The sequence below is a fragment of the Rousettus aegyptiacus genome, unplaced genomic scaffold (genome assembly GCF_014176215.1).
Source record: "Rousettus aegyptiacus isolate mRouAeg1 unplaced genomic scaffold, mRouAeg1.p scaffold_m13_p_17, whole genome shotgun sequence".
Classification (NCBI taxonomy): Eukaryota; Metazoa; Chordata; class Mammalia; order Chiroptera; family Pteropodidae; genus Rousettus; species Rousettus aegyptiacus.
The window spans coordinates 5,611,427-5,633,838 of NW_023416292.1; the positions used below are offsets into that span (position 1 = coordinate 5,611,427).

Genomic DNA, 22,412 nt, shown 5'->3' on the forward strand with positions numbered 1-22,412 from the left:
TGGTAGTCGTACCAGGGACTGCCGCATGTTAATGAAGCGTAATGAATGAGAAAGACACAGAAATGACTGTAATTATGCATTTTACCAGTCCAAACGATCCTCGTTGATTTTTTCTTTTCATTTTTTTTTTTTTTCCTGCAAGATCTGTCTATTCGTGTTCATTCGGAGGGATTTCCCTGTGAGCAGCCCCATTTTTCCACATGGTTAGACTCTGTCATCATCGTTAGAAAGACAAAAGACTCCGTTAGCACCTGGATGCTTCTCTCTGGGCATACCCCGCCCAGCCCTGGTCCCAGACTCTTAAGGCCCTCATCCTGCTCTCCTGTCAGAAAAAAAAACCTTGTCCCAACTCCCCCTATACTACCTGGCTGATCCTGGAGCTCCCAACTCCTCACTCGCTAGTAGTTCAGGATGTTGGTAAACCGAACTGCAGAAACTGAGCTGGGCAGGCAGCCTAGCCAGATTAGGTTGGGGAGGTAGAGACTGGAGGAGAGAGGAGCCAGGCGGAGCAGATGAGGGCACCAGGGAGGGGACAAGATAAGGCGCTGTCTGGGAGAATATGCTCTGAGACCCTGAGTGGAATCCCAGGATTACAAACACGCAGCTCCAGTCTCTTCCATGATGCCTGTACCATGTAGCCCAAAGGGGAGACCGGAAGCCAGACCAGCACCCTCTGATCCTTTCTGATTTAATTCTCTGCAGATCCCCTCGCATTATGAAAGTAGGTTTATCTTTATGGTCCTTCTCTGACCTACTATAAATTTAGTTTGTAAAGGAGAAGGGTGCCAGGTTGAAAAACAATCCCCCAAACTCCTTATTCTCATCTTGTTCCCCAACTTTTTTTTTTTAAATAGAAAACAAAGCCTTCAATTGCATAATAAAACCAAAGGCTTAAGATGCAAATTTGCTAGAACACAATAATATGGTATGAATCTGTATCAAAGGGCAAATGGTGATTGGATCTAACCACATTGTGATCTCAAGGACCTGCAGCTGGGGACTGAACAGGCTGCAAAATACATTTCAAAATCAAGCCTTTGTCCTTGGGATTCCCAGTTAACAGAAAAAAGAAGTTAACCCCACCCCCCATCCCCCACCATTACCACCACTCAACTCAGCTCCAAGAGTTAGGTCTGCTTCACACTCAGTAAGAGGTTGCAAACAAAATGTGGGGGTGCAATGCTTGCTAGATATGAAAATCAGTTTGGTCCATCTGGCTCTTCTTTTTTTCTCAGTAATTTCTTCTGATTACTTCAAATGCCATTTGTCTTCCCTAGCTGGACCACAAGAACCAAGAAAGAACTTGTCTAGAGTGCCTGAATTCTTAACTAGCTCTGGGAGCAGAGGAAAGAGAGAATGGCCCTATGGAGCAGGGCTTCTCCAGGCATGGTGTGCACAGAATCAAGGGGAACGTCTAGGAGTCTGCAGCTGTAATAGGCACTCTCCGTGATTTTTAAGCATGCTACAGTTCCAGGAGCCCTGGCATAGAAAGAAAATATGCTAGGTACAGTGTGGAAGGCAGACTTCAGGGAGGGAAAATAGGAGTGAGGGATGGGAGGCCGGAAGATCCCTTCCTCTGAGAACCAGAGCCGTTCTTCTCTAGCCCACAAGGTTATGCATAGCCCCAGAACTATGACACTGGGTGATATCAGGCTACTCTTCATATTTTTCAGTGTCCTTGAGACCTATCACTCCAAGCACACACTACCTTGCCCCAACCACCCATGAACTCAGGTTCTGGCCACTGGACAAAAGTCAACTCTGGGACCCTCAGCCTTATATATTTCTTCACAGGCCAGAAAGAGATGAACTGTTTAGTCTCTTCAAAGCTCTAGCCTTTCTTGGATGATCCTCAGTGCCTCTGCTTTCCTATTTCAACATATGAGCTGTTGCCAAAATAAGATGTTAACTACGTTGCACATAGTGGGGGTTGGGGGGAGGGCATAGAATATGTAGCGAGGCTCTGTCATGCCCTTATGGACCTTACCATTAAAGATGCCCCCACACCGGCCTCAACACACTTCATATCAATCGCTTTAAAATAGACTCTCATCCCATGTTGCATATAACTCGTTTGATGTAAAATTCTTTTTTGAGTTTTAAAATATATTCTTCATTTTGTCTCTGTAATTCAACCTTTATTACATATATATAAAACTATTAAAGAGTTGAATTGCATTTTACAAGTTGGCTAAATTTACCTTTTGGAAGCATTTAATAAAACTCATGTTCATTTCAATTTTTCAAGTTTGTATTTTGGAACCAAGACTTTTCCCTCATGTTGCAAACTTGTTTTGGGTCTTCAGAAGCCTTCGGGGTTTGGATCCCAGGTTGGCAGGGTAAAGTCCTTAGTGTCGGAGATGTTCAGATGCTAGAGGGAGGCAAAGAGAACTTGTAGTCAGAAATGAGTTCCTTCTTTCCTCTTCTTGCCTTCTAATCTCTCTCCAGTGCTTCTTCTTATCAGAAACTAACTGGAAACCAACTGACAAGGAAGTCTGGGAAATGTGCTGTGTAGGTTGCCAGACCGGTGTCCTGTGGAAAATTAGCTTCATGCAAGTGGTAGCCTTCAAGTACGCTACAGGTAGGCTATAGAGGCCACAGTCCAAAAAGACTCAGACAAAATCATGCTGATCAAATCACAAAGGTTATTGAGACTATTTAAAACATACAGCCAGAACCAATGGGAAAGATTGGGGTGGGTTAAGTCACTTGGGAAGGGTACAAATAGAGGAAAGGACTATACTATCCGAATTTCGTGTTACACTGTATTAGCCTAGCTGTGAGGACCAGAATTGAGGTTAAGTAAGGGATCAGTGGATGGGAGGTGCTTAGAACGAACACATACTTCTCTATTGGGAGATACAAGGGCGAGTAGGCCTGGCCACAGTTCTGCTTGCCCAGTTCATCAGTGTGCTGGGCAGCTGTCCCTTTGGTCAGTGTTTCTGGGACAGAGTATGTAGGGGCCAGAATGGCGTCACCAATAGGTAGATACTTAGGGATGACCTTTCTGTCAGCCCTGAGGTGGCATACTCTATACCTTGTGAATTATGGCTTGAACTTCCATCCTTTTCTATCTGTAAAGAACACTTGTTTGCTCCATTCCTTTAATAATGTATTTCATTTACTCTATTTTCACATGTTTTACAGATTATAAACTTACTGCCTGCTTTCAGCACTCCTGAATTCTGCCTATGTCCCACAACCTACTCGTTTATTTATTATCTATAGTTAATATAGCTAATGAATTTCACCCATCCTGTTTGCTTTTCTTATCCCCTGTAGCGGAATTGAATAGTCTCACATAATAGAGCAAACACACATTATACCCAGCATTATAAAGAAGAGTATAGAAGCGTGATGTTGAGAGTAAGAGACGCAAGGTAAATAACCAGAACGAATTCTGTTTCATATATTTTTCATACAGATATAACCGCTTTTCCAGTTCTGTTTGTTCAGTAGTCCGTCCCTTCCCTACTGATCTGAAATGCCATTTTTGTCATATGCTAACATTTCATATCTATGCAGACCTGTTTCTGGGCTCTCTATCGATCACCATATATACCTCAGTACCTTTATCACTGCCTTATTTACTGCCGCTTCCAATAAGTCCAGATACGGGTTGGGAAGTGAAGACTCATTTTTTTTTGGAAATGTGTCCTGGGTATTTTTGGCTCTTTACTCTTCCGCGTATGTTAGAATCTGCTTATGAGTTTCCTCCCCAAAATAACCTTTTGGATTTTGGTCAAAAATTTGAAAATCTCTGTAGATTAATGTGAGAGAATCGAATCTTTCATTCAGTCAGCTTGACATATGTTTCTACCATTTCGGTCTTCTTTAAAGTTTGTGATTTTCTCTGGAGTGACTTTAATTCATCTTTTGTTAGATTCATTCCTCGGTAATTGATGTCCTGTAATACTATCATAAATAGGATTTTCTTTTCAATTATTTTTGTTGCTGGCGTATAATAATACAGTTCATTGCTTTATTTAATCTTTTATTGAACTACTTTGTTAAATTCTCCTATTATTTCTAAGTATTTATCGATTCTTTGGGGTTTTTTTGTAAATAAATGCTTATATCAACTGCAAATAGTGATAATTTTATTTTTTCTTTCTAGTCCTTCTATCTCTGAATTTTTTTTTTTATTAAGTTAATGTACCGGTAATACCGTCCACTACAAGGGTGAAAGATGTGGTGATGCTATATAGCCTTACTTCATTCGCGATTTTAAAGGTTAATATTCTAATGTTTTCCTACTTAGGACTAAATTTGCTTAATTTTCATATATGCTTTTTATCATCCTAAAGAAAATCCCTCCTACTTCTAATTTGCCAAAAGATTTCTTTCTTTCATAATAAACGTGATTTTTAAATGTCTTATCTATATCAAAATGATATAAAGTTTTTCTCTTTTTTTAAGGCTAAAATGGTAAAGTTTATGTTATCTATATATTTTTAATATTTTTTATTTTCAGTTATGGTTGGCATATGATGTTATATTAGTTTCAGGTGTGCAAGATAGTGATTAGACATCTATATAGCTCACAAAGTGATCACCCCAGTAAATCTAGTACCCCTCTGACACCATACATAGTTATTACATTATTATTGGCTGTATTCCTTACTCTATATCTCCATGACTATTTTGTAACTGCCCATTTATACTTCTTAATCCCTTCCCTCTCTCCCCTTTTTCACTAACTCCCCCAAACCCTCCCATCTGGTAACCCTCAAAATGTTCTCTGTATCTATGAGTTTGTTCCTATTTTTTCTTTGTTCGTCTTATTATTTAGATTCCACATATATGTGCAGTCATATGGCATTTGTCTTCCTCTATCAGACTTATTCCACTCAGCACAATACCCTCTAGGTCCATCATGAAATATCTTTTTCCATCTCATTAATTTTAGTCTGTGTGTGTCTTTTAATGTGAGGTGAGTCTCTCATAGTCAGCATATGTAAAGGTCTTATTTTCTTTTCCATTCAGGCACCTGTCTTTTGATTGGAACATTTAATTTTCTCATTTGAAGTATTTATTGATAGATATGTAGTTATCGACATTGTTTATTTAGATTATATATATATAATATATATTATATATATTTTTTCTTCTTCTTAAAGAAGTTCCTTTAACATTTCCTGTAATATTGGCTTGGTGGTAATGAACTCCTTTAGCTTTTTCTTGTCTTGGAAGCTCTTTATCTGTTTTTCAATTCTGAATAATTGCTAGGCAAAGTAATCTTGGTTATAGGTTGGGGTTTTTTATCACTTTGAATATTTTGTGCCAAACACGCCTGGCCTGTAAACTCTCTGTTGAGAAATCAGCTGCCAGTCTTATGGGAGCTTCCTTGTAAGCAACTAATTGCTTTTTTCTTACTGCTTTTAAGATTCTCTCTTTGAATTTAACCTTTAGCATTTTAATTATGATGTGTCTAGGTCTGGGCCTCTTTGGCTTTGTCTTGTTTGGGACTCTCTGAACTTTCTGGGATTGCATGTCTATTTCCTTCACCATTTTAGGGAGGTTTTCCATCATTATTTCTTCAAATAGGTTTTCAATTCTTTGCTCTCTCTTCTTCTTCTGGCACCCCTATGATGCTAATGTTGTTATGCTTCACATTGTCCCAGAGGCTTCTTAAACTATCTGGATTTTTTTTTTATTCTTTTTTCTTGTTTTTTTTCTTGTTTTTCTTCTGATTGCGTGCCCTCCTTTAGGTCACTGATTCGATCCTACGTTTCACCTACTCCATTGATTCCCTCTAATGTACTCTTCATCGCAGATATTATATTCTTCATTTCTGACTGGCTCCCTGTTAGGTTTTCCATCTCCATTTTTTATGTTTTTCATCTCTTTGTTAAAGTTCTCACTGAGTTAAACTTCTTTTCCCCTAAGTTCTTTGAGCATCCTTATAACCAGTTTTTGAATTCTGTATCTGGTATATTGCTTGCTTCCATTTTGGTGAATTCATTTTCTGGAGCTTTATTCTGTTCTTTCATGTGGAACATGCTTCTTTGTGTTCTTATTTTGGCTGCTTCCCTGTGTCTGTTTCTATGTATTATGTAGGGCTCCTAAGTCTCCCAGTCTTAGTAGAGTGGCTTTACATAGTAGGTGTGCTGTAGGGCTTAGTGGCACAGTCCTGGGGAAGTGGGAGGAAGTGTCCAGCTATAAGCCGAGTCCAGCTGAAGCCCGTACACCTCCAGGGCCACCTGGTAAGAGTCACCAAGCAATCCACATATGGCTGCCACCCATGCTAGGCCTATAGGTGCCTCAAGAGGCCAAGTGTGAAACTGAGGCCAGCTGCCACTAGTATAGGGCTTGGGACTGTTCAGCAAGAGGTATGGGGTACACCGAGGCCAGATGCTTCTTCTTTGGATTTTGTGAGCCCTTGAGAGATTTTACGAAAGTTAGCAGCAGGAGCTGAGACAGCCTGTTCATACGGAATAAATCACTGGAAGCAGCTTGGGTGGCCCCACAAGTTGGCAGGTGGAGGTTCAGGGAATCCCCTGGGAAGAGTGAGCTGTATTATCCAGATTGATGATGACTCGGATATGGAGGCACCTGCGTTTACATTTTGGCGAAGGGAAGACTCATCAAAGGAACAATGGCTTCTACCTGCACCTCTGTCTGAAAGAAAGCCTCCCCTCCAGCCCTTGACCTGAAGCCTGACAACTCAGTGCCTCCTCATATGTCCCTGGCACTCCTCAAGCAGCTGCCTCAGCACTGGAATTCAGAGTGGATGAGTCCATCAGCGAGTAAGGCCAGGCGGGGGCCCTTTAAGAGGAATAGTCTCTAACTCCTGCAGCCCTCCATCTCACTCAGCCATAACCTCCACTGCTTTTCATAGCCAGAGATTGTGGGACTTTATTCCTGGCACTGGTACCCTGGACTAGGGAGAACAGTGTGCAGCCTGGCACCCCTCGCTCCACAGGCTGGGGAGGGGGTTCTGCAACCAAGATAGCCCTCCGATTCTCGATTGCCACACATGGTTGTTGGACCAGGCTGTTTCGGATCTCTGTTTCTCCTGCCGTTTTGAGGTGACCTGTTATTTTTTGTCCCTAGTTGTAGGGCTTCTGTTCAGCCAGACCTCAGGCTCCCCTGTGTGCCGGTTGCTCTGTAGTTTTGTTATAATTTTGGTGTGGTCGCTAAAGAGATGTGCGCAGCCACGACCTTCTACACCATCTTGCCTCCACTAGTTTTTCTCTTTTAATATGATTATGTAGTGAATTGCATTTATAGATTTTCTAACATTAAACCAACTTTGCGTTAAACTCAACTTTGTCATGGTTTATTATCATTTTTATGGATTATAGTATTCAATTTGTTAATATAATATTTTACTTATGATTTTTGCTTCCATATTCATAAATGAAATGGGCCTGTAGTTTTCCCCTCATCATTGTGTCATTGTACAATTTTGGTAACAGAGATATGAAGTCCTAAAATGAGTTGGAGAGTATTTCCTTTTTTTTCTGTTCTCAGGAAGAGTTTTTATAAGATTGGAGTGATCCTTAAAGTTAGGTTAGAACTTGCTTATGAAATTACTGGGCCTGATATTTAGTGTGGGGCTATTTAAAAATATTGTTTTAATTTCTATAATTGTTCTAAGAGTTCTCAGTTTAAAAAAAATTACCTTGTGAGTAAATTTTGTTATTTTCTTGGGAAATGATGTATTTATTAAAGTTTTTAAATTGTTGATAAAATTTTTTTACCTCATAATCTGTACTTTATCTAGAGTCTGTCCCCTTTTTCATCCATATTATTTGTTTGTGAATAATGTGTGTCTTAATTTGTTATAAATATTTAAGTTGCAAAAGTTTACAAATTACTTAGAGATGTATATCTATATATATGTGTAATCTGCATATATACATATATTAAAATCTTTAAGTGGGTTGGAGATTGTTCTTATGTTGGGCTAACGTCCCCCTATTATGTGGGTGGAGCTGCTCCTTAGGAGGGAGTGAGCTTGAGCTGATCAACTAGTGCAGGCACCAGAGATAATCTGCTGGCGTATTTCATGGGCCCCTGGGAATGTCATTAAAGACAAAACCGTAACAGTGTTCAGAAAAGAGGTGTCAAATGCAATGCCTCTCTTCTCCCTCCCCTCCAAGCATCGGAGCCCAGGGCTGCCATCCCAGTTTTATTTCATAAGGGACAAGCCTCTGAGTAAGAGAGAAAGACGTGGCATTTCAGCTAGACTTGCACATAATCCACAGCTTTTCTGTGCTTTGCTACAACTTTTAAGAACTGGTGATATGACATGTGAGTGGGGAAAAAGCATATCACAGTATGATGCCGCTTTGTTATCGAAAGGGAGGAAAGGTCAGCGTGTGATGTGATAATATGCTTCACACACACAGACAATGATTATCTGTAGGTGGCAGAGTTATGGGTAATTTTACTTTCTTCTTCACTTCCGTATGCAGCATGTCCATTTGCTTTTTTACAATAACGATGCTTTACATTTTCAGAAAAAATAAATAATGCTATTTTCATTTTGAAGAAGAAAATGATGTGATGATTATTAGTTATTGTGGTTCTTTTCTTTAGATTTGTCAGGACCTGGGTTGTCTGTGGAGCTGAAAATAGCTGGTTAAAGGGCAAAGAAGTCAGTGACGAGGGCGGCTTAGGATCCTTTAAGTCCCCAGAAGCAGCTCTGGGACTGGGTCAGAAACCCATTGTTCGTGAATGTGGTGTGTGTGTTTAGGTATTGTCCTTGCTCATTTCCTTTGTGTCTTTTCTAGACTTTTAGTAACTCCTCCTGCCAGTGCAGGCCTGTTTCGGCATTGCTCATGAGTGCTACTAGACAGCATTTGTATTTTCACCAAAAGACAAGTCATCAAAAGGGATCTAAGCTACCCTGAGGGTGGGGGTATAATTGATTCAAGAAAACTCCAAGACGATTTATTCAGAGAAACGAAAGTGGATCAACTTGATGAACTGTCCTTCCTCACTTGGAAATTCTCTCTCCGGTGCTATCTGAAGGTAGGTGTAGGGAAGCAATTTCCCTCAAAAGAGTATCCAGAAATCTGCCTCAAGGGGCTAAATCATCTTGTACCTGATGCTGCATCTAGTTCTTAGGCCAACAGGCTATGAAGTCTCAGGTCTTATAAACCTTTGACTCTGAAAACCCAAATAGAGAGCTTTAATGACATACATTTTATGGAAGTCAAAGCAAAGAGGATGACTATTTTTTACTTGGGACAGAAAAATGTGACTGGAAAGGAAGCATCTGTCTCAAACTATTAATTCTTGTATTTTATAGAGAGGTCTTTTCTGTTTGGAAACCATCAAATAAAATAAAAAGGTGGTAGTTCAGGCCTGGTCTGGAAGAAAAAGGCAAAGCGTTCCTCATTTCTTGTTTCTTCTACTTCTTATCTTCTGCGTTGGGCCTATGGCCTGGAAGAGACTCCCCGGGAGGCAGAGGGTGGGGGACTTGCTCAAGGACAACCCAATTCCTATGAATTTTTCGAACCCCTCCTAGTTTATATCTTCATCCAAGATGACTCCATCCTTTAGGGTTTAAATTTTGTAGTTTCCCCTGTTGGGGCTCACAGAGGTCTCGTACTGGGAGAAAAGGACCTCTGTGTGCCAGACCCTTCCTTTGGCAGTTCTGGCTGTTGGTGTCTGTGCAGAGAGGTCGTTCTTTCTTCTAGAGGCAGCAAAGAAGTTCCTTTTCCTCTAAGACATGCCAGCCAGCCTCCTGTGTGTCTGACTGGGAAAAGAGAGGCTAATGTGAGCCTGCGAAGTTTCAGAGATGTCTTTTTGCCTCAGCAGAAGCATTTTCCATCATTTCTGAGCACAGAGAATAAGGCAGAATTTACCGATCAGTGGCTCAGCGTGGACTACCTGACGAAGGAGGCGGGGTTGCATCAGGTAGTGCTCAGGTCATGTGCTGCACTGATCCGGCATCCGCACAGACAGGGAGGATGTAAATGACTCCCCTTAGAGGGGCTGGAAGTGGAGAAGAGGAGGAGGAGCAAGGCAGAGTGTATAGTTGGTTGAGGGGCTCCTGTCTTTGTCTTGGAAGACTGACTGAAATACTTCTGTGTTTTTTTTTAACTCTCATTTCTCTGTCTCTCTCTCTCTGTCTCTCTCCCGCTTCTCCTCCTTCCCGATTTCAGCCAAAGGCTGGGCCAGGAGAGAAACAATTTTGTTTTCTAGATTGAGCAGAGGATTGCTAGAACAAAAGACAAGGGGAGAGAAAGAAGAAAAGAGGCTGCATGGGTCCACTCCTTCCTCTCCCGGTGCAGTCCAACCAGAGCACTGTCAGAGCAGCAGGACTTGGAGGGTGTGAAACAGGGTTGCCAGATTGCATGAGTCTCTAAAAAGATCCATATGTCTGGGCTGCACCAAACTTCTGAGCTCAGGGAGGGGGCCGATAACATCATCTGCTGGATGAGAGTACAGTTCCCTTCCTTTGGGGAAGATTACATGTCAGCTTGACTAGATGCTGACAGACTCATGATGGCCCAGATTGAGAAGCTGGGGTGCAAGTGTTTGGGGTGTAGAGGAAGGGAGAGGGGCAGGGAGTAGAGTAAATAGGAAAGAAGAAGTTTCTAAGCTAGAGTCTGTGAAACATTTAATAGGGAAAGAGTTTGGAAGCTCCAGAACACTGAGTTTTCTTTGAAAATTTTTCCCACGCCAGGATAGTAATGGGGGAGCTGCCATGCAGATGGGAGGCCAGGCCACTTGCCTGCTTCATGGGAAGTCTTAGACTCCTTATACCCATAACTCACCCCCCAGAGCCAAGGAAGAGTCACTCTCCTCCCCTCATTTCTTTAACCTCCAAATCGTAGCTTCCTCTGGGGCGGAGGGTAGCAGATGGTACACAGCTGTGAGACACATCTAGTCTTACAGGGATCAGAGGAAGGCATAAAGGCCAGTTGAAATCTCGATGGCCACCCTGGAGGCATGTCTCCAAAGATTTGGGTGGTGCCTCTGACACTGTACCCAGATCCCATCTTGGACAGACTGCATGTTTTTCCCTGGTCTTCCACGCCTCCTCTCCATTCCAACTTCAACTGGATTAGACAGAGATGATTTTGTGAGAGTGGCCAGGCAGCTGCTTCCCAGATGTGTATTTTCTCCAGTGACGGTCATATCCAAACCGAGGAGCTTTGCAAGGATTGTCCGGGGACAGTAGAGACAGGGCCTTGGAGAGTCCTCAAGCACGTATTAACCTAGGGGAGTGAGCACAGCAACTAGCTGAAGACCCCAGAGTAAAGCCAGAGGATTAGAACTGGTGAGGGAGTGGGAGGGTCCTGGAGTGTTCTCAGCTTGTCTCTCCAAAAATCTGTGTCCAAACACATGGTTTTGCTACATTTGCCAGATGACCTGACTTATTCAGTGTGTGCATGTGTGTACGCGCATGTGTATACGTGCATGCGTGTATGTGTATGTATATGTGTGTTTGTGCATATGTGTATATGTGTATGTGTATATGTTTGTATTATGTATGTGTGTGAATGCATGTGTTATATATGTGTATGTGTATATACATGTGTGTGCATGTGTCTCTGTGTATGTGTATATGTGTGTAAATATATGTGTGTGTATACATGTGTGTTTTCTTGAAAAGTAGAACGCAGTCTTCTGTGGGAAGGTCTTGGCTTGCCACTTCTCTGCATCTTCTTTACTCCTGCACTGTTCACCGGGAACGTCAGTCACCTCTAATCCGGTCTCCCTGTAACCATTCTTGGGTTTCTCCTTTTCATTCTTCACACAGCAGGCAGAGATGATGTATTCAAAATGGGGCCATCTCATTCCCCTTCTGAAATCCTTCAATGACGTTCCTTTGTTCTAAAATAAAATCCACACTCTTCACCACGGCCAACAAGATGTGAAGAGGCTGGACTCCAACTCGCCTCCTGGCCTCACTTCCTAGACTTCCTGTCTTGCTCAGTCTCTCCACCACATGGGCTGTTTTGAGTTCCTCAAACTGGCCAAGATTTTCGCCAACCTTGAGTCTTTCCCCAGGCTGTAACTTTGCCTGGCTGCTCTCTTCTCTGTCACCTTTTGTAAACTAGCTTCTCACCCTCTGGTCTCCCCTGACTACCCAATTGGAAATAAGGCCGCTCGCCATTGTCCTCTAGTCTCACTCACAGCCCCACCTGTTAAAAACTCATTCATGGCACAAATCACATTTTACAGTCTTAATTCACTTGTTTGTTGCTTGTTGTCCCCATTTGGCCATGAGCAACATGAGGGCAGAAACCAGGTATATTTTGTGCCTTGTCATAATAGACACTCTGATTTCTACTGAATAAATGAATGAATGAACTGTGTCATTATTTTCTTTCAAATATTTTCCACAGTATTGGTTCCTGTTTTTCACATATCAGTAAAATAAAATGTTTAAATGTTAGAGACTGACATGGGATTATCATGTATTATTACAGTCATTTCATAAAAACAAGATCATGTTTATAACCTCAACATAAGAAGAGCATAAACTCAAAAGGAAGCCTTTTCCACAAAAGTAATCTTATCCCAACATTTTTCATTTTACTGAGAACTTGTGAAAATGTTGTCACAGGTAGACCATGTTCTCTGACTGTCATTAGGAAACCTTAGCCCAACCTCACAGCTCCTACGACTTCATCGCCAACCAGCAGTGCTTAGAGTTCTGATCTGGACTCTGAATATCCACGTGGACCTGCATAAATCACTTCCTCTCCCTGGAGCTCAGTCTTGGCATCTGTAGAATGCTAAGGTTCTATGAAGGACCTGAGATGGTTGCTAAGGTACCTCCCAGCTCTAACTGTACCCACAAACTGACCTATAAGAGGGAGGCTGAGCCATGCTTGCTACAGAGGGGACTGAAGGGGTGGCCTGTTTCTGAGCCATAAGCTCCTGCTGGGTGAGGGGAGTGTGGTCGTCATTTCCTTGTGTGAGGGGTAGCCAAGGGAGAGAGGGGAAGCAGCCAGAGTGGGTGGCTAATTCCTGTCTCTGACCCCTGGGGCAGCGCCTGTAGCTCCTGCCAGGCTCCCACACCTTGGCTAAGAATAGCTCAGCTCCTTCCTGCTGGCCTGCAGTCCTCCGGAGCCCAGAGGAAAGAGAGCTGGACTATCTAACCTCAGGCTGGGCTGTCCCTTCCGGAGATTCTCTCCCCCGCTCCTGGGATCAAAGGGCCGCCAGGGATTGCTGTTCTAGTTTCTGATGCTACCAGCTAATAATAGTGTCCTAGTGTACAGGGAAGGGTGGCATTCTGGCCACTGCTGAAGGGTGGTGGGAAGCTTGGGACCTCAAAACTGAAAACAACTAATTCTGGGTGTCAAGGGTTGGAAAGATGTGTGTTTGGCAGAAGAGAGAGCTATCAGGGGTCTTCCAGGTAAACTAAGGTTACAGCAGAGAGTGTCAGACTGAGGCCTTAAGGGAACAGAAGCTCCTGGTTCTGACTGAATGGGAGCAAGGTGGGGCCTTGGCCCCGGTCTGGTACCCAGCTCCACAGATGCCTGACGCAGTTGGTCTGAAGAAACAACCAACAACAGAGGGTTCACCAGTCCGGTATGAGGGACTGGCTGCGTTCTGGCTCCTGAGGTGACCCTAGCACCATTACTAAGCCCCAGTGACTGGGTGAGCATATAATTTATCATCCAAACAGGGATGTTCTTGACAATGAAAGAGGACATTGTTAATAACTATGCCAGGGCAACAAGCATAACTGGAGACAGTCCTGGGAAAACCAGGATGTCTGGTTTCTCTACCCACTGGGCACTCATGTTCCCCTCTCCTTAGATTTCTCCTTAAGAAGAGGTGAGATGTAATAGATTTAAAAACCAAAGAGCTTTAGAAATTGAGAGACCACAGAAATCAAGGGATTGTGATCAAGCTTCCCTGCATTTCACAGATCCCATTTTCATAAATCAAGTGGAGGTTAATTATAACTTCAGAGGAGCTGTGCTCCAGAGCTGGGAAAGAAAAGAGAACTTTTCTCAGGAAGTCCCATTGCCTGGCTGGGGTGGGGGCTGCCTGCATGAAGAGATAAGCTGCACTGACAAGCCAAGAGCAGTCTCTCGTTTGTTGGTTTTCTGCGGCCGAAATCCTGAGCTTGTAGCCAACCCCAGAGAGAACCCCTACACTTTCTTTTATTCCAAAATAACGTCAGCTCCCAGTAAACTGTCCTCAGCCTACACTGCTCACTTGAACAAACAGGTCCATTGTTGATTAATTAATGATGAACAGGTCATGAACAGATCGTACGTTATGAGCTAGTTCCTGCGTTAGCTTCTGGAGAGGTAAAAAACAAATACAGTAATAGTTCCACCTATTAAGTCTCAATCTAGCAAGGAAAACAGGGCTAAGCAAAGTGCGGACGGATGAAGCGATGCTTCTATGGTGAAGACACCTGTTCCAGACCTTCTTTTTCAAAATCCTCGAAGACTTGCACAGCTTCCCTTTAAACAGACGACAGTTGTCCATACAGCAAAATATCCTTGCTAATATGATGATAAATTTGCTGAGACATTTTGGAGTTTTAGTTAGGAGAGTAGGTTTTAGAATTTGAATCCGGTCATACCTGGATTCGGCTTCTGGTTCTGCTAACTTACTAATTGCACACTCTTCAGCAAGTTCATCAAGGCAGATAGTGATAGTGCCGACTTCATAACACAGGATGTCTAAAATTTTAATGTGTACATGAATTGCCTGGGCATCTTGTCAAAATGCACGTTCTGATTCAAGAGGTCTGGGCTAGGGCCCAAGATTCCGCATTTTTAACGGGCTCCCAGGTGGTATAGACTGCAAGTTTGAGTAGCAAGGGCATAGGACATTAAAAGACCAAGGAAATGCTGCATGCACTTGTGGACAAGTGGTGAGCCGATTGCCCAACAAATGTACTGTTACTATTCAAATGAAATGTTCAGGTGTTCACTTCTCATCATTTAAATATCTCCCCATAAATTGCTTATCATCGTCACTTAAGAGAAAATTTTGTATGTCAGGGAAACACTCTCTGTTACATCTCTTGGGTACCACATCGGGCTAGTCCTTTTCACAGTGACACGACGTAATCACACAGCAATGCAAACATCCCAGAAGAGGGGAATGGAAGATTTAGAATTCATTTCTGATAGTACTCCCGAATTTCTCCGATGCGAGGCACGATAGGAACACTTGTTGAAACGCCTCATCTCCCCCGTAGAATGCGGGTTCTGTGAAGGTGTCGCTCTCAGGCCTGATACCAACAGTAAAGACAGAAACAAGGATGAAGCTGTCAAAAACATGATTAAAGTTCTTGGTGGTTTTCAGATATGGCCTCCAAATCACTGACACCCCTACCATTGAGAGACAGGCTCCACGTTCCCTTCCTTTAAATCTGAGCTAGTTATGATTGCTTCAACCAATAGAGTATGACGGGAATGCTGCTGTGTGACTTCCCAGACTACATCAGAAAACACTCGGCAGCTTTTTTCTTTTCCTCTTGGAATGTTTGCTCTTCTGACATGCTCTCTCCCTTGGAACACAGCTACCACATGCCACATGCAGGGCCCCAACTAGACTCTCTGGTTGACAGCCTCAGCTGAGTCTAGCCTTTCAGCCATCCCAGATAAGGAATCAGGCATATAAATGATGTAGCCTCCGGCTATTCCGGTTCCTCAGCTGCGGCCCCAGACCTGCTGGAGCAGAGACAAGCCCTTCCTGCTGTGCCCTGACTCACAGAATTCATGAACATAATAAAATGCCAGTTATTTTTTTTTTATGCCAATACATTCTGGGATGATTTGTTACTCAGCAATAAATAATTCAAACATATGCAATATTTTTATTTAGAATAAGAAAATATATAGTATTTAAAAATTTAAAATTTATCTTGAGCCCTTATTTACAAATGTTAAATATTATTTGCTATAAGTTAATAATCCATTAGATTTTCAAAAGTAAACATCAACTCTCTAATACATTAAATTTAAATTCTGCAATTAAGTATTATGTCATTAGAAGAAGAGTAAATAGTGAATAAAATATCCAGCTTTGGAATCAGACCTCAATTTGAATTCCAAATTTAAAACTTAACAATTGTGTAAAAGGCAGACAGGCTTCCTTTTCTGTATCTCAGTTGTACAATCTATTAAACGGGATAATAACCTCTATTGAATAGGGGTTGTGGGAGATATTACAGCGCATAGATAATAGTTATTAGTCCCCAAAGGATCTCTGGAGAAAAATGTGCCCTGGGAGCTATGAGTGCGTTTAAAATGGGAACCTAAGTGACCCGGGGCAGCAGTGGGGGCGGGGAGGGGGGCGGAGATAGGAAGGTTTATGAACAAGCTGTCTCCTAAATTAATCTCTAAAATGCATAAGAATAAATAGGTTAGACCTTCTTAGACTTTAGAATTTCAAAAATTTCAAAAAAAAAAAAAAAACCCTTGGAGATAGATCTAGCGGGGAAAAAGTCTTCAAAAAAAGCAATTTTTCTAAAATGTATGTGTAAATTCAAAGAGACAAGAATAGCCAAGGCAACCCTGAAGAGAAACAAAGCCAGAGATCTTATGTTATTTTATATTGAGATTAATTATAAAGATACAGCAATTAAGATCAGTGATTCTGAAACAAGGATAGACAAACTGATGAATGGAACAGAAGAGAGCGTTCAGAAATCTGCCCACATGCATTTGGTCACTTGATTTATAGCAAAGGGGACCTTCAGAGATTATGAAGAATACGTAAGAGGAAGAGAAAGATGTGAGAACGAGGAAAGAGTATCACAGAACCAAGGAACGAAGGAGCTTCAGGGAGGAGGAAGAGATCAATAGTGTCCAATACAGCAGAATTCTATTAAACTGAAAAGTTACTCTGAATTTAACTTTCAAGAGATTGTCGAAACTCAGGTGAGAGCTCTTCTAGCAAAGTGGACATGAACCAGATCACGATTGTCCACGGAGCGAGTGGAAATGATGGGTTAGAGGTAGAAAGTATTAGGCTGCTCCTCCAAGAACTCTGTGGGAAGGGAGGCAAGAAATTCACAGCAGATATTTCTTATCTATTTATTAAGGATAGTTAGAGACTTGAGTATATCTAAAAGCTAAGGACACAGTGACAGTGAGAGGAAAACATAAAACATACATGCCATGGAGATACATTGCTGGTCCAAAGGAAGAAAGGAAGAGTCGAGAATAACACATGGATAAACTGTATTTTGTGAATCTTTAAATGTCTCCAGAAGCTGTTACATTAACATTTAAGTTAAAATAGTCCTAATTCTTGGACATCTTTTTTTATATCTCAAAGGCCTTTTAACTGCTCAAAAATATGTTTAAAAATAATTCAGGCATAAAAATGGCTATAGAGAGTAATGGAAGGGCCTTGTGAGTCTCCCGCACACCTTAAGAAATAGAACGCTATCAATACAATTGAAGACCCATTGTACCCTATTTCTGATCATAACTTCTCTCCCTGTTCCCGCCAAAGAAAATCATTATCCTGAATTTGGTGCTTATTATCCTTGAGCTTTTCTTTGTATTTATAATGCATTCGTATTTATCCCTAAGTGATAGACACTGTTTTACACATTTGCATATCTTAAATGAATGACATTATACTGTATGTATTCTATAACTTTGTTTTATCTCTCAACATTTTTGTGATATTTATTTGTGTTGATGCATGTAGCTCCAGCTTATTAATTTCTAGTGATATATAGTATTCTGTTATATGGATATTTCATCATTTATCTTCTCTCCTATTGATGAATATTTACAGTATTTTTAATTACAAATATTGATATGATAAATATTCTTACATGTTATCTTGTATACATGTGCAAGAAATTATTTATGATACATGCAGTCCTAGGGGTAAGATTGCTGGATTGTTGGAAAATGAACATGCTCAATTTTAGTAAATATTAGCAAATTGTTCTCCAGTGTGGTTGATCCTATCTAACAGTTCTGGGAAAGTCTCAGCTGCTATCTCTTCAAATATTTCCTCTGACTGATATGCTCAGTGCTTTCTTTCTAAGCTCTCATTGAACACTTATCAGAATTTCTTAACCCATTTCTCTTTCATGTTTTCTACCTCTTTGAATATCTGAGCTGCATTTTAGATAATTTCTTCATTTCGATTTCAACTAATTCTATTAACTTGCTCTTTAGCTGCATCTTATTTTAAATCCCTATAAATATAAATTTATATGTTTAAAATTTATAGATTTATAGATCTGAAAATTTCAATATTTTATTTTTATGTTGTAAAATATGTTAACACATACAAGACAATAGGTCGCTCAAAAGAATATTTTTGGACATTAAATGTTTATTAGTTATATGCTATAGTCTCTTTCCTAATCTGTAACTTGTCCTTTTTTTAGTGGTTTATTTTGTTGTACAGAAGTTTTAAACTGTAAAGTAATTGAATTTATTGATCTTTTCCTTTATTATTGTCACCTTTTGTATCTTGTATAAGAAAGTCTTCTGTACATTATAGTCTTAAAGACTTCTTATAATTTTGTTGAAAAATCTTAAATTTTGCTTTTTCACATTGAGTCTTAATCCAATTGGAACTGATACTGGTGTCGTACTGATATTGAGATCCAGTATTGTTATTTTGCATGAGGCTAATTGACCAACACTAATTAACTGTTCATTGATAATTATCCTTACTTTAAGTGCCACTTCAATTTTAGATACATTTTCCACTCGCGCACGCGCGTGTGTGTGTGTGTGCGTGTGTGTGTGTGTGTATTTCTGGGTTCTCTATTCCTTCACTTGTATTCCTATCCTCGTGCTAGTTCTTAACTATCTTAATTACTATAGCTTCAGAACAAAGTGTAATATAGAGATGGTAGTGCTAATCCTCTCCTCCTCATTCTTTTTCTTCAGAAACCTCTTGACTTTTATTGAACTTCTGCTTTTTCATATAAATTTTAGAACCCACTCACCCAGAAAAAACACTTCAAGTTTTATACTTTTATATAAACAATCATATCAACTGTGGATATGACAATTTTATCTCTTTCTTTACATTTCTTATCATATTTATTTCTTTATCTTTCTTTGTTGAGCTGGCCAGAACAGGAAGTAAAATGTTCAGTAGAAGCAGTGATATTAGATATCTTTGCTCTGTTCCAGATTTAAAAAAAAAAAACAACAAAAAAAACCCCCTGAAAATAACACATGAACAAGACAAACAAGCAAATAAAAACTCATAGACACCGACAACAGTTTAGTGGTTACCAGAAGGAAAGGGAGGAGGGAAGGTAGAAAAGAGTAAAGAGGGTCAAATATATGGTGATGGAAGGAAAGCTTTCTTTGAGTGGTGAACACACAATGAAATATGCACATGATGTAATATAGAATTGTGTACCTGAAACCTATATAATTTTATTAACCAATGTCACCTTAAGAATTATTAACCAATGTCACCGGTAAGAATTATTTTCTCTAATTTTAGGCCAATAATTCTCAATCTTCAGTGTTCAGGATTACCTGAAGCAATCACAGCAATCACAGGTCTCATGGCCCATCGCAAGCATTTCTGATTGAGTAGAAATGGGGTGGGACCTAAGCTGGAATGTTACCACGATGACGTCTTCATTCGTATGTCTGGCGCTTCTGTGCTCCTTGGTGTCTCTTCACATGGAATTGCTCCCATGGTTCTTCTACCTGGCTTGAGCTTATCACAGCCTGGTGGTCTCAGGATAGTCACGTTTCTTACGTGGAGACTTGCTGGAAAGAGGTAGAAAGCAGTAGCTGCCAGTTCAGTCAGGGGATGTGCCTGCAACTGGAGCAGAGTTATTTTTGCCATATTTTATGGGTCAAAGCAGGAAGAGGCCCCTTCCATGTTCAAGGGGGTGAGAAACAACTTCGCTTTTTGGTGGGGATTTGGAAAGGTCACATTACAAAAGAACATCTGAGGTTTCTATCGCCATCTTTGGAAAATACGAACTCCCACAAGAAGGATAGAAGGAAGCTGTAATGGTTGAGACATGATGGCCATATGAGGCCGTGAAGTTGATGTCAAGCAAGTTTGTTATGCTATTAAAAAAAAAAACAACCCTTCATTCCATTTTGCTCACAAAAGATAGTGTCTGTGATATGACAGTTTTCCTACTTACAAAGATTTTCTTAATGGCCTGATAATACAAGTTTAATTTTCGTAAATGTTCCATGTGTGCTTGAACACTATGTGCATTTGCCAATTGCTACATAGAGTTCAATATACAACCACTGGAATAAGTGTGTTAATTATGTCATTTAAATCTATACTTAGCTAATTTTGCCTGTTTGATCCATCATTTTTAAAGGGAATTATATGAAAATCTTCCACTGAGTGAGTGGATTTTGTTGTTTTCTTTTTGTAGTTCAAGCAATTCTTTGTTTATATATTTGAAACTACATTATTAGATATGGAAAAGAATAGAATTGTTATATTTTTATTAAATTGAAAACATCAATATTTCGTGATCTTCTTAATCATTAGTAATGCTCTTTTGCATTAAAAGTGAATTTTGTTTGATATTAAGGCAGCTACATGAGCATTCTTTCTACAATATTAGTATTTGCCTGAAAATTTTTTCATTTTTTTATTTTTAGCATTTTTGCGTCCTTACTTTAATACGTTTTTTGTAAACAGTATAAAGCCGAATTTTCTGAAGTCCATTTGAATAATCTCCAAACTGATAAACTGATAAATTGATAAACTGATAAATGTTCAGTCCATTTAGTTTTATTATGATTACTGACTCATTTGGACTTATTTCTGCCATCTTTATTTCATGTGTTGGATGCTGTTTCCTGCACCCAATCTTCCTCTTTCATAGCTCCCTCATTTGTGACAAGCACATATTTATCAGCTTTCCGAGAATCAGTACTAGAGGCAAACGTTTCATGCCTTATACATTTGAGATTGTCTTTATTCCACGCTCACACTTAATTTAGCTAAGAATAGAATTCTTGATTATGAATCGATTGCTTTTACAAATTCGAAAGCATTGCTTCATTGCCTTTTAGGTCCTACTGTTGTTAAGAGGTCAAAAGCTATTTCAATTCCAGATCTTTGGTTGTGACGTGTCCGCTCTGGAAACTTGTAGGATATTTTCTTTATTTCTTAGTGATCTGAGAAGCCACAATGTGCCTTGGTGTGGGTTATGTTCATGTATAATATGGGGTGCTCGATTAGTTCTTTCATTCTGGAAACATGTATCTGCCTATTGAGGGAAATCATCTTGAATTATTTTATTGTTTGGATGTTGGACTTTCTGAACTAGTTCTCTGGCTTTATCTTTTTGATATTCCCCATCTTGTGTTTTTACTCTATACTGGGTAATTTTCAACTATCTTATGACATTTTTAATTTATATTATTTTTTAATTTCCAGAGTGCTTTTTAATTTGTTTTATAAATACCAAGTTTTTTCTATATTTTTCTTTTTTTTCTTTTTGATCTTTTTTTGACACTATTTTCATTTTATGGCCAGTATATCTTCATATCTTCTCATCTCTCTAAGGTTTTGGTGATTGATTTTTGGTTGTTTTTAATTTTTCTCTTTCTACATGGGCTCCATTTCTTCTGATTTTTTTTTTTCATTTTTGTTTTTGTCCCTGTTTTTCATGATAGAGGCTTTCTTTAATATTTGATGTCTCGATATTTATGAGTGGAACACTAGCAAACTGTTTGGAGCTCTGAGAGTGAAGGTTGAGTTTGTCAACTGTAGTCTTCACTGTGGGGACATTCTGGCTGGCATGTTCTGTTGGGGAACCCCCGCATCAGTAGCTTTAGATCTTTTATTCTGTGCTTGCCAGAGACCCCCAGGTTTTCTGTTCTCCTGCCTAGAGTACTTCATCCCAGCTGACCATAACCTGGGACCTAGTGAGAGAAGTGAGCTGCGAATTCCAGCATTCAATTCGTGCCCCTGTCTTCAGAATGATGTACCTGTTCTAAATAAGGCCTGGTGTCTGATAGACTAGGAACTCGGTTGTATATCCTTCAGCCACTAAATCTTTAGTTATCTTGTTGTAGGTTAGAAGAGGTAGGCACCAGTGGTATGGCAGGAGGGGACAAGAAGGGGTAGGGAGGAAATTTGGGGATCAACCTCTAGCTTCTTTAAGAAAATTGACCTTAGCCAATTATTTCATTTTTAACCTCAAGTTTACCCCCTTCCCCCTTTCTAGAGATTTCTCATGCTAATTCTTAGCTTTCGGGAGATTTTACAGTAAAAATGTTGTTATATCTCAGCTTTCCCTACTGCAGTTTAGGATTCAGTTTTCTAAGGATCTTCTGAGTTGGATACCACTCTTCCATATGTTTTCAAGCTTCCAATATTTTATCATTACTGATTCTTTCCTTCACTTTTTGTTCTTGTGATTCATTCATTAAAAATTCTCTTTGCTCTTATTTAAGTGGGGCTTCAGAAAGTGTAGCAGTAAATGATGTAATCATCTTCCATATCTTTCCAGGAACAGAGTACATTTTTTC

At 40.2% G+C, this 22,412-nt stretch overlaps 1 long non-coding RNA gene across 2 annotated transcripts in view; it reads left to right on the forward strand.

Annotated features, from left to right (window-relative positions):
* Positions 1-8,749: 8,749 nt before the first annotated feature.
* LOC107513501 overlaps positions 8,750-22,412 on the forward strand; it is a 55,073-nt gene continuing 41,410 nt past the window's right edge. For both annotated transcript variants that reach the window (XR_001597555.2, XR_001597556.2), the window contains exon 1: positions 8,750-8,982. This is a non-coding gene — a long non-coding RNA (uncharacterized LOC107513501). The remainder of the gene's footprint in view (positions 8,983-22,412) is intronic.